We start from the raw sequence: 12,161 nt of genomic DNA, 5'->3' as shown, positions 1-12,161 counted from the left end.
CGCGTTAATACATTAGGTGGATTATATTCTAGCCTCACCCACATTAGATGCCGGCACCGCCTACATTAAAGGACAATGCCCGTCAAGTTTTTTACGTAAAACCGCCCACATAGATAGGATAAGAGGCGTGTCAATCGATTTGAGGGGGTGTGTCAGTGCGCGTTCCCAGAGTGCGTGGGAGTACCCAGTCAGGTAACGTCGACACCCCCTCCGGCCTTCATCTCGTGCCCGCGCTTCCGCCATGTTGTTGTGGTTGTGAGAAAGAAGGAAGAACCCTGAACCCAGGAAGATAGCAGCTAAAACCGGACACCAGCGACTCGTAGGGATACTGCTCGCACTCTGCACCTCGGTAATAAAAACTTGTTCGCTTTCGTGCAACAATCTGTTGTGTCCATACTCGTAGCCCAGCCTCTGGCTCCTGTCTCTTGTTCCTTCTCGCGTCCCCACTACGCTTAAATTGGTTTTAATGTATGTCTAGTGGGTGGTTGTATATTCTTGGGTGGTTTTTGTAAGCCCTGTATTTGCACGCACGGTGTTACTGATCTTTACAGCTCTCTCAGCCCACATATACACGTAGTTTATTGGTTCCATGGTGTCCCTGAATTGCTAATTCTCTTATTCAGGGGGTGACCAGCCTGTTGTGCTTCAACTACAACTACAACTTCAACTTCCACTGACAACATTATTCCAAAATGTGGTGCAGAGAATTGTTGTTTAAATGCGGGTGTTGGGCCACACAGGTCACACCCCTTTGACAGCTGACTGTATTTTCTATATTATTGTGTCTGACATATTCTTACACCGAGTCTGCACTCCCAATATATCTAGTTTCAATTCTGTCTGTGCCCATACTTGACTTTTCTTTGCATTTTCTATGCAGCTGTCAAGTGGGCCTCCTTCATGATGTTCTCTAGTTGATATTATAGGCTGCACACTTAGCAATGGCCATCATGTATCCTTTCCTTATTATATTTTAGCCAGGTGGCCCATCCCGTCTGTTCCTTTTCCATTCTCTTTCCTACAGTGTTTTATATAAATCTGTGGCATGTGCTGAAGTGCTATAGCATTGCTTGTGCTGTTGCTGCTGATTGCTGAGGTGGTTTAGGCTTGAATCAGATTTTGAATTTTATTCTATCTATCTATCTATCTATCTATCTATCTATCTATCCTAGTATGTTTCATAAAAGTACTCAAATCTCGGCTTCACATTGCTATAACACTTGGCATATTATGTAATTGTGTTTATATGTCATTTTTTTAATAGAAAAGATTCTAGTGTTCATCGTTGTAGTGGTAGCCTTTTGTCTTGTGCCTGTTGCACGTGAATGCCCATGGCTGTCAGTAACTAACTAGTAGGCAGGAATGCAAAATATACACATATTCCAAAAGACTGATAAATCCTTTTAATTCCCAACTATGCTTATTCATTCATTAAGTAATCACATGACAGAGAGGTGAGACGCAAAATCCAAATTCCATCTAAGTGAGCCATGCGATCTGGCACATCTTGCTGTGCTTTGCCTGTATGAGAGAAACACGTTGTTAGAGTCCTTCGTTGTTTCTTGGTCATCTATTACTTCTCCTGTTCAAAGCCTTCAGAATGCTTATTCTATCTTTTCAAAATTATGGGTAATGTTCTTGATTATTGATGTGCAATGTAATTTTTAAAGAAGCAGGAATCCATATATACCAAGTCTAGAGATTAGGGATGCACCAAATCCTGGAATCCTTTTTCAGCAGGATTTGGCTGAATCCTTCTGCAAGGCCAAACAGAATCCTAAATTCGGGACAGGGAAATCACGTCACTTTTTGTCACAAAACAAGGAAGTTAACATATATTTCCCCTTCCCATCCCTAATTTGCATATGCAAATTAGGATTCTGTTCGGTATTCGGCCAAATCTTTCTTGAAGGAAAGATTCGGCCAAAGTGGATTTGGCGCATCCCTAAAAGAGATGGATATTAATATAATAATTGCAAGTTTTTGCAGAGACGCTGCGTTCTTTGTTAGTGGCTCTATTTAATAGTTTAGGGATATACAGTGCACATAAAGAAGCTGTTGTAAAGAGATTTAACAGTCTATGGGTCACAGCTGCATGAAGGCACATATTTTGGATACGCATTGCATGAAAAAAATCCATGGGCAGTACATCAGCTTTACAAATGACTGCATCACCCAAAATTCTTTTGCACAAAACAGCTTTTTTGGACCCACATATGGAGCAATGTTGCATATTTTTGATCATATGTAATCAAATAACTTTGTGGCTAGGTCAATTGTTAAGCGCATTTACTCGTCTAATACAGATGTTTATCCAAACATTATGGGGCAGTTTTATCAAAAATCAAATGTGATTTGTTTTTTTTCCACAATTCAAATTTTTTTGCACCGAAGCTCCCATTCAAGTTATCGTTTCAAAAACTCGAATGTCTGTGAGTTAAAAAAAAAAAATTGGAAATTTGAATGTAAAAATTCGGTTTTTATCCGAAAATTCAATCTTTCGGGACATATATTTGATGGATTTGAATTTTTTTTGGGACTTGAACTCGATCACTAGAGTTTTTTTTTTTTTTCCACATTGTTTTTAACATTCAGATTTTTCCATAAACACGCAAACATTTGAAATTCGAGTTTTTCCGAGGTAGAAAAACCCTCACACAGCTCACAAATTTGATTCTTGATAAATATGCCCTCTGTATTAAGAGGTTTTCAGAATTTATCCGTCTATTGACCCATTTGCAGTTCAACATTTTGTACGTCTCCCACCAACATGTAAAAATATGAAGACCCAAAACCCAAAAAAGCTGGGTTTATGGACATATTATGATTAAGGGAGTGATTCCCGAAACGCGTAGGGCGTTGGATCCTTGTTTGAATCTGGAATAAAAGTATATTCCATGCACCGGAGTGCCGTCCTTCTCTTTTTGATGTTTATGGACATATGTATGTCATGTACAGTACTTTGAGCAGTATCCAGGTTTTTCTAAATATTAATTCACTGCAGGCACACAGTGTAGCAAAAATAGCTTTGATGTGAAGTTGACATGTTTTTAATGCTAGTTGAGGTGTGTTCTCTGCTGCTTGATTCCAATTAAGTAAGATGGAACTGCTGCCTAGATATTTTGATGTTGGAGGTTTTTCCAGGACCTCGTGGGAAACATTTCCCTGCTGAATGTAGGTACATTGAGCAAAGAAACACAACAGGCTGCTGATGTAGGGCAGTTGGGCATCTCCATGCAGTTATTCGTATTGCATCTGCCCTTGGGGACACACCGATAAGCACTTTAAGGTTAGCCTGTACTTTATTTGACTATGCAGTAAAATCTTGACAGCTGCAATTGCTCAACAATAAATTGTAAGCACAGCTTTTGGTTACATGTACTTGGTTGTTTTTTTTTATGTGGCTTGCCTCACCAACACTTAGAGCAAAATAGGAATATGGCTGCTGTAGATACGGAATGGCTAGACAGCCCATATGTATTTGGGATTATCATCTGTACATGTGCTTAGACCTGCAGTGCACATAGGGTGCCCAGCAACAGCAGAATGTTGGCATTAACAGCAGGTATCTCGGCTTACATTTGCTGGGGTCACTGAAGGCAAGCACCAGCCAAAGGGACATTGCATTTTAAAATACATTTGCAGCAACATACATTCTACTAGAACAGAATTATGATATCTCAATAAGAGCCCAGTGTACACTGGTTCACACAGTAGTTATTCTATATATAGAAATACTCAGGCCCGGATTTGTGGAAAGGCCACCGAGGCCAGTTCCTAGGATGGCAGAAATTTATGGGGATGGCATGTTGCCCAACCACACCCACATTGGTTCAAAAACAGTGGGGATGCGCTGGAGATACAAACCTTTTTTAAATTTCCCATGCGCCAATCCCCATTGCTCCAGTCCAGATGATGGAAATTTGCACGAATAAAGGGGAGGGAACAGGGGCGACGAATGGCAGTGGGCCTAGGGGCGCCCATTATGTAAATCCGGCCCTAAAAATACTGCCGCAATAATATATATCTTGAAAGGTTCTAATGTGGACTTAAAATGGCAGGTGATTTGTTTATATACATCATAACTTTGCTTTTATCTGTCAATTTTATGCAAGACCTTGAACTTTCCTTTAACAGTTGCTTGTAGGCTGTGTGCTAAAAACACATTTATATAATAGCAACTATGCCATGAAGCTGTTCACAAAGCATGTTTAGGCAGGTTTTAAAGCCTTCAGAATTCTAGTATTTGAAATATTCTTTCCAAACTGTACTCCATCTTCACAATATGCTTGCTGTTCATAGTAGTCCTGTTTTGGTTTTGTTACTCTTTGTATGTATTATTGTTAGGGAAGTGCTACACCCAGGATTCTGTTATATAGTTGCCTAACTCTCAGGATTTGTATTTAATCCTTGGTGTGTGTGTTTGGCTGGGGTTAGTTAATGCCAGTAATTTTTGTATTAAGATTAATGTATTTGAGTGAAGCTCTCACCTGATAACTGAGCTTCAAACAGGACAGCTTGTGCTGTGGAATATAAATCTAAGTACACTGCCCGTTAAATATAAATTGACAGTTTGAAAAAGTGAAAAAATAACCAATTAGCTTCATCCTGAACTAAATTACTGCCAACCTCTCTGTGTGGAGCAATTTGCAAACTGATTTAGAATATTTAATGGGTAGCTCAAGTTACAATTTATGGGGTTTTGAGTGGTGGAAACATACTGTAAGTGAAGCTAATCTGAGATATGAAAGATATTGTTCTATGTTTACTGGTGGTTTTATAGGCCAAGTATGTTCATATGAAGATTTTTGTGTGCATTATCTCTATAGCAAATTGGATGGATTCCAAAGATGTATTGTAGTCTTTATAATTATTTTCTTTTCTGTTGGCTCACTGGGTAGCATTTCTGCCTAAGATTCAGGTCTGGGCATTACATTTACCAGCTTGGCTAATAACGTGAAAGTGTCTAGCATCTGCAAGTGGATTATCCAGTCCATAAAATTTGCTTGGAATTATACAGATACCAATTTGTAAATTTTATGGGATAGGTGTTTACAGTTACTGCCCAAATACAGGTATAGGATCTGTTATCCGGAAACCCATTATCCAGAATGGACATCTCCTATAGACTAATTTTATTCAAATCCAATTTTTTAAAAATGATTTCCTTTTTCTTTGTAATAATAAAGCAGTACCTTATACTTGATCCGAGCTAAGATATAATTAATCCCTATTAGAAGCAAAACCAGCTTATTGGGTTTATTTAATGTTTACATGATTTTCTAGCAGACTTAAGGTATCAAGATCCAAATTATGGAAGGATCTGTTATCTGGAAAACCCCAGGTACTGAGCATTCTGGATAATAGGTCCCATACCTGTACCATGTCTGGTTCCTGTGCTGGGCATTTTGGCTCACTACATGTGTAGCCAAATTGTAGGTTTGGTGTGCTGATGTATATTCAATTTCAATTTGAGCAGAAATACTTTGCATTTCCCTGCTAGTATTGGTGAGTTCAGACCTACATTTACACATAACCATGCTAATGGCTAATGCACAAATGGCTTTTAAAAACTCTCAAATGGCTTTTTAAAACTTAGCAGCCAGTGCCTGCCCATGTTTGTGCATTTTACCAGATTACCAAAAACCCATAAACCCATCAACCATAAATGCACCACATTTATCATGAGCAGGTAGGCCTTTCTGTGTGAGAATATAAGACCACCCACATATTTTACGGCACAAATTGGAAACATTTTAGTTACTGATGCTGAAATTTCTACAAAGCTGGACATTCTTTTTCTTGGTGGGAATTTATTCATTGGCAAGTATCTTTTCCTCGTCCTTGATATTATCTGGGTTATGTGAGAAGATAAATCTAGCTATTAAGAGCGCTGATCAATATTTACAGTGTCACAGCCTGCGGGTGTCTGAACACACAGATTATAGGATAATTTTTTGCCTGTGTTATTTGTAGATCACAGTGAAAGATGCCTGCGTTGTAATATGTGATGTTCCTAAGTAACATACTGCATGTGCAATATGTTCATTTGTTTGCACATGTATTAAACTGTGTATGCACTTGCCAACATATTTACAAATAATGGTTATACATAGCAAGGTTTAACCCTTTAACTGCCAAGCACGTACGGCATACATGCTGGCGGTTCAGGGCCCAGACTGCCAAGCACGTACCCTGTATGTTTTCAGCAGCTGAACCCTTCTCTCTGCATCGGCTTTTGCCGCCTCTGCAGAGAGTCAAAAGGGATGACAGCCCCCTGGGCAACGAGGGGGGCTGTTAAGTTGGATCTGAGACGTGATTGTCGCAGATCCGACTTCAAAGTAGCAGATGTGCCATGCATGGAGCTTCTGCTACTATGGAGCTTCTGCTACTTCACATACCTCCTCCAGGTAGCACACTTGCCCACTCACTTCCTGCTGCGCAACAACTCTGCATACACTCTGTCCAGGGTCCCTCCAGCTACAAAAGTGCACGTTTTTTTTTTTTTTTAAACACTTGCGTGCACTTACATAAACTTACAGTACATTTATACACTTACACACATTTTAGTAAAGATTAGTATTTTTTATTTTAGCATACTTGCTCCTTTTTGTACACTTATTAACATGTATTTACTCACTTTTAGAAGTGCAGAAACATGTATACACAACTCAAACAGGTTTTTTTTTTTTTTTTTTTTTACTTAGTCATTGTATCATTATCTTTTGGGGTTTTTTTGCCAAAAAATTTATTTTGGCAGCGAGACTATTGGATAATCGATTTTGGCCGCTAATTATGCTGTTGGATCAGTTATTTTATTTCATTGATTTACACAATTTTTGTGGTTTTATTGCAATTTTATCCCTGCATTATTGTTCCTTATGTATCTTTAGTATAGTTTTGCTGTTTGGTGCTTTGGTATAGAAAGATGTATTTTACTTAATTTGATCCGCCACAATATGTGCTTTCCAAAAAGCAGTTTGGGGGTCTTACGGCACATAACGCACAGTTGGGGCTCTCTTTTTCAGCAGCTGAGTTGGCCAGTGTGAAAATTCATATGCACATTTTTCTTCTGGGGTCCGTACACACCACATACTTTGGTAAATCTATGCATATTGGCCATCAAACTTTTCAGTAGACCTCAGACTTTCATATTTAGGGTGATTTTTCTTTGTACATAAAACATTGTGTGAGATAAATGCTGCAAACTGCAAAATCTTTAGGTGATTTTCAGAAATGTAAATACCTCTGTTTAGAAAAGCTTTGCAGTTTGGTGCAGAAAGAAGTCTTTATCTTTGTTGGATTCATCAGAATGTGTACTTTCCAAAAATATATGGTTTTGGGTGGTCTTTGCTGTTAGGATGGTCTTATGGCACATAATATGAAGTCAAGGGTCTATGTTCACAGAAGACGAATAGCCGGGCGAGAAAATTCATATGCACTATTTTTATTTGGGGTTTGCACATGCCAGCTACCTTGGTATATCTATGCATATTGGGCATCAAACTGTTCAGTAGACCCTTGGCATCAATATTTATGGTGTTTTACAATTGTAGGTAAGAAATTAGGTGAGATAAATGCAGCCAATTGCAATATTTTTTGGCAATTTTCAGAATGTCCTAAAAACCGCTGCATTTAGGTAGTGGTAGTTTGGAGTAGAAAGACATAATTACCTATTTTTGATTTGTCAGAATGTGTACTTTACAAAAATATATGGTTTTGGGCGGTCTTTATTATGTGCCACAAGACCACCTAACAGCACAAACTGCCAGGAGCCTTTGTTCACAGAAAGCGAATCGGCAGCCGAGAAAATGAATATGCGCTGTTTTCATTTGGGGTTAGCACATGTCCGTTGCTTTGCTATATCTATGCATATTGGGCATCAAACTGTTTAGTAGACCCTTGGCGTCAATATTTAGGGTGTTTTCCAATTTTATGTAAGAAATTGGGTGAGATAAATGCGGCCAATTGCATTATTTTTAGACGATTTTCAGAAATGTAAAAACCGTTGCCTTTATCACCAAATTTAGGAAAGGTTTGCGGCTTGGTGTTTTGAAGTAGAAAGACATGCATACCCAATTTGGAATCGGGGGAATGTGTACTTTCCGAACATATATGGTTCTATGGGTTGAACGTACTTTTTCTAACTTTACCCCCCTATACACCTATACATACATACACATTGGGCATCAAACTGTTCAGAGGACCCCAGGTGATTTGTCTTGATACCCAATAGTATGTGGGAAATACAATGCTGCAGGGTGGAAATTTTGAGGTTATTTTTGGAAGTCACCAAAATCACCAAATTTAGGACATGTTTGAGGCTTGGTGCTTTGGAGTAGAAAGACATCCATACCCAATTTGGATTCGGGGGAATGTGTACTTTCCTAAAATATATGGTTTTCTGGGGTGAACATACTTTTTTTTCTACCTTTTGCCGCCCCCCCCCAAACTATGTAAATGTGTTGATTTCGCAGTATCTGGAATAACAGAACTGATAGGTCAAATGGGGTGTCTACATTTTGAGGCCCTTATTTGCCACGTGCTTAGGTAAACCTATACATATTGGGCAACAAACTGTTCAGTGGACTCCTGGCAATCATACAGGGTGTTTTACATTGGTACCTAATGATGTGTGGGAGATGTGATGTTGTAGATTGGAAGCTTTGAGGTCATTTATCAAAAAAATCACCAATTTCTATAAAACATAACTTTAGGACACAATTGCAACTTGGTAGTTTGGAGTACATGGATATATTTACCCATTTTTGATTCTCCAGAATCTGTTCTTTCTAATAATGAGTAGTTTTCTAGGGTAAACCTACTGTTAGTGGAATGTTTGGCCTTGAAATGAGAAGTATGCAGTTTGGGGTGCAGTGCTTTGGAAATTTGGTAGTGTACTGCTTGTAGATTTTGATCTATACAAGTGAGAAATCTCCATCAAACTATATATATTTGCTATTGCCGCATTCAGGAGACATAGACCTTTCCATATCGGCTGTATTCTTGTACATAAAATATGATATATGTGATTGTTCTTTGTGAAACATGATTTTTTTTTCATTTTATTAGACACTTGGAAGCCTATATTTTTTTTACAGAAGTAGAATTACACTAAGATTCTTACATATTTTGAAAGCTCAGGTTGCCCTGAAAACAACAATATATTGATTTCCTGGGTAAACTAAAATACCCCCTCGAGAAAGGCACTTAAAGTACAAAATGTCTAAAAACAGCTTGGCAGTAGATTTTCGCATATAGGACAAAACGGCTGGCAGGGAAAGGGTCAAGTTGAGATCCTGTAACTTTTTATATAATGTAAAACATCAGTACAACCTCCCTAGGATTTGCTTCCAAGTTTATTTGAAAATAGTTAATTTTTTTTTCTTATCAATGCCAGTCCATTGTCATTACCTATCTGAGGCAAATGCTCTTAAAATGGGCCCCTGCACCCCCTATTATCATATATCCCTTTATTGTATTTTTTTTTTTAACTTCAATTAATATGTCAGTCATATTGCCTGACTGACAAGAAAGGTTCTGCACGTTGTACTCCCCATATGATCGAATTTAAATCCTGCATCCTATATGAACACCTAAAAGTTCAGGTTGTGCATGAACAGCTTAAAGGAGAACTATACCCTAAAAATGAATATGGCTAAAAATGCCATATTTTATATACTGAACTTATTGCACCAGCCTAAAGTTTCAGTTTCTCAAAAGTAGTAATGATCCAGGACTTTAAACTTGTCAAAGGGGGTCACCATCTTGGAAAGTGTCTGCGACACTCACATGCTCTGTTGGCTCTGAGCAGCTGTTAAGAAGCAAAGCTTAAGGATCATCTCACACTATCAAGCAGAAAATTAAGTTGACTTGTAATATAAGCTGATGCTACCGGACTGATTATTATATTCTGACACTAATTGCACTGGTTTCTGAGCTGCCATGTAGTATTTATCTGTATTAAGTACTAATCAATCTTATATTGTGTCATTTATATCCTATGTGTGTACACTGCGAGTCAGTCCCTACATTTAAAGAGCTCTGTAAGTGACAACGGCACAGAGCATGTGCAGTGAATCCGCAGAAAAGGAGATGGGGAGCTACTGGGCTTCTTTGGAAGCCCAGATATTAAAGTTAAAGGGCTGCGGTTGGGTACAGAAGACCAAAACATACTGTACAACATTCTAGCCTAGGCTTTAGTTCTCCTTTAAGGTTAAAGCTAGAATGAAAGGTTTAGCATGACAATTTATTCCTGTGACAGAGTTAATAATAATCATTTGTTAGCTTGTTGAATAGCTACACATGCCAGCAGCTGCTTTATTGTAAGCATTTGGTGAAATTTGGCTATTATATGTGTGCTCTTCAGCAGTTAATAGACCTACCATACCTACCATTTGGCACATGATCCCCTGTATCTTATACCTGCCTCAATAAGGTTATCCCAGGGCTCCCCATGATGATGCAACATGCTTTGCCCCCTCCCATAAATGCGGTTGCATCTAGCACCAGATTTACCAAATGTATGCAGGTTTTGCACCTGTGTTTATGAATTACACACAACTATAGTTAAACTTATACTAAAATGCCATACTAGCTTATATTTTATACTCCGCACTATTTTAGTAGTGTAGTTTTCTGCTCTATGAAAGAAAGCAGGAAGAGACTATACTTTTGAGTAAAAAGAAAGCAGACTAAAGTCTAGTGGCAAAGTACAACTTTCCAGTATTGCAATCATAGTCTGTAGGTTTAAATACCATAGTTTAGCTTTTTTGTTTTTACAGTTGCCTGTGTTCCAGCCTGGTCCTACTATTTTGTTTTCCTTATTAGAAATGGGTTTTGTTTGGTGGGATTAATTTCCAAAATGTTCTCACTCATGATGTGAATTCTTCTCATCAGCACTTTAGCAAAGGCATTCAGCCTCTAAACCACAGTCTGGTCACATGGTCCTGTCAAGAGAATCTCGACCATTCCCGTTATTGTTGCCGTTAGACCTGTCTGCTTGTACTTTCACTTTTTTTTTTTTTTTTTTTTTTAACAAAGCAGTGCAATATTGAACCCCATTTTATCAATAGACCTCAAATGAGATGAAACTGAATGTTATCTGCAATCCTGCCTGGATTGCATTTCCAAGTTGAGTTTGTTACTAATATACTCAGGTGTGACTCTCTCAAATATGAATCTTTTGGAATAAGCCTAAATTTGGCTGTGCTCGGGCCTATTTTGTACAGTATTGGGCAGATGAAGATTTGAGACGTGCCTGATAAAAGAACTACATGCTTTGTTTCAAATGATTTTATCAGGCAGGTCTGAAATCTTCATCTGCCCGATACTGTACAAAATAGGCCAGAGTACGGCCAAATTTAGTCTTGAAACTTGAACTTGAAATGATGCTTTCTTTACATTGTGCATTGTCTCCGTTATTGGCACATAAATAACTATTATTTCATAATATGCTTGTGTCACAAGTATGCTATATTAGCCGTAGACTAGTCAGCCTTGTTCGTCCTCTTTTGGCTGTATTAAAAAATCTTTGTCCGTGAATTATCATATATTGTGTCATCGACATCGCCTGCACATCTATCTATTCACATCTAAGTGCAAGTGCCACAAGAAGATTATGCAAAGCTGCAACGTTAAGCATATAAACATTTTATTATATTAGTAATAATTCCAATACTTAATATACTTATTGTTTATATGCTTCTGTTAAAGACCTACTGACTTTGTTTCAGTATTTTCACACATCCCCCATAACTTTCTAGGTGTCAATAACTGAAGCACCAGATGTCAGGCTGCTGCATGCTCTTTTCTCAATCCAACTGCCTAAATAGTAATTTGGGGAAAAAAAAGTGGTAGTTGTGCAGAAAATACACTCCCCCCCCCCCCCCCATGGATTCAGAAATAACTGAACACTCCTGTGTTACAAAACACAGACACTGTAATTTTTTTCCCATGCTTCCATGGGTTTTCTGACAGGTTGATATTTTTTCCTGATCAATTTGACCATAGAGTGTGTGACTGTGATAAGAACCTTAGATTGTAAGGCCCATTGGCCAGGGAACAATAGGAAAGATAGATCATGACAGGTATGTACTGCACTGTTTGAGGCTGTACAAATAAGGAATAATAATAAAGGACATGAGATCACCACTGCCTTG

General features: G+C 38.3%; 1 protein-coding gene across 4 annotated transcripts in view; it reads left to right on the top strand.

The window, feature by feature from the left end:
- Positions 1-184: 184 nt before the first annotated feature.
- mtmr3.S (myotubularin related protein 3 homeolog S) overlaps positions 185-12,161 on the top strand; it is a 50,496-nt gene continuing 38,519 nt past the window's right edge. For 2 of the 4 annotated variants that reach the window (XM_018238199.2, XM_018238216.2), the window contains exon 1: positions 186-349. The gene's annotated coding sequence lies outside the window, so the exon portion shown is untranslated. 4 annotated transcript variants of the gene reach the window in all.

Source organism: Xenopus laevis, chromosome 1S (assembly GCF_017654675.1).
Source record: "Xenopus laevis strain J_2021 chromosome 1S, Xenopus_laevis_v10.1, whole genome shotgun sequence".
Classification (NCBI taxonomy): domain Eukaryota; kingdom Metazoa; phylum Chordata; class Amphibia; order Anura; family Pipidae; genus Xenopus; species Xenopus laevis.
The sequence above is the reverse complement of the archived record's forward strand: the minus strand, read 5'-3'. Positions and strand labels throughout refer to the sequence as shown.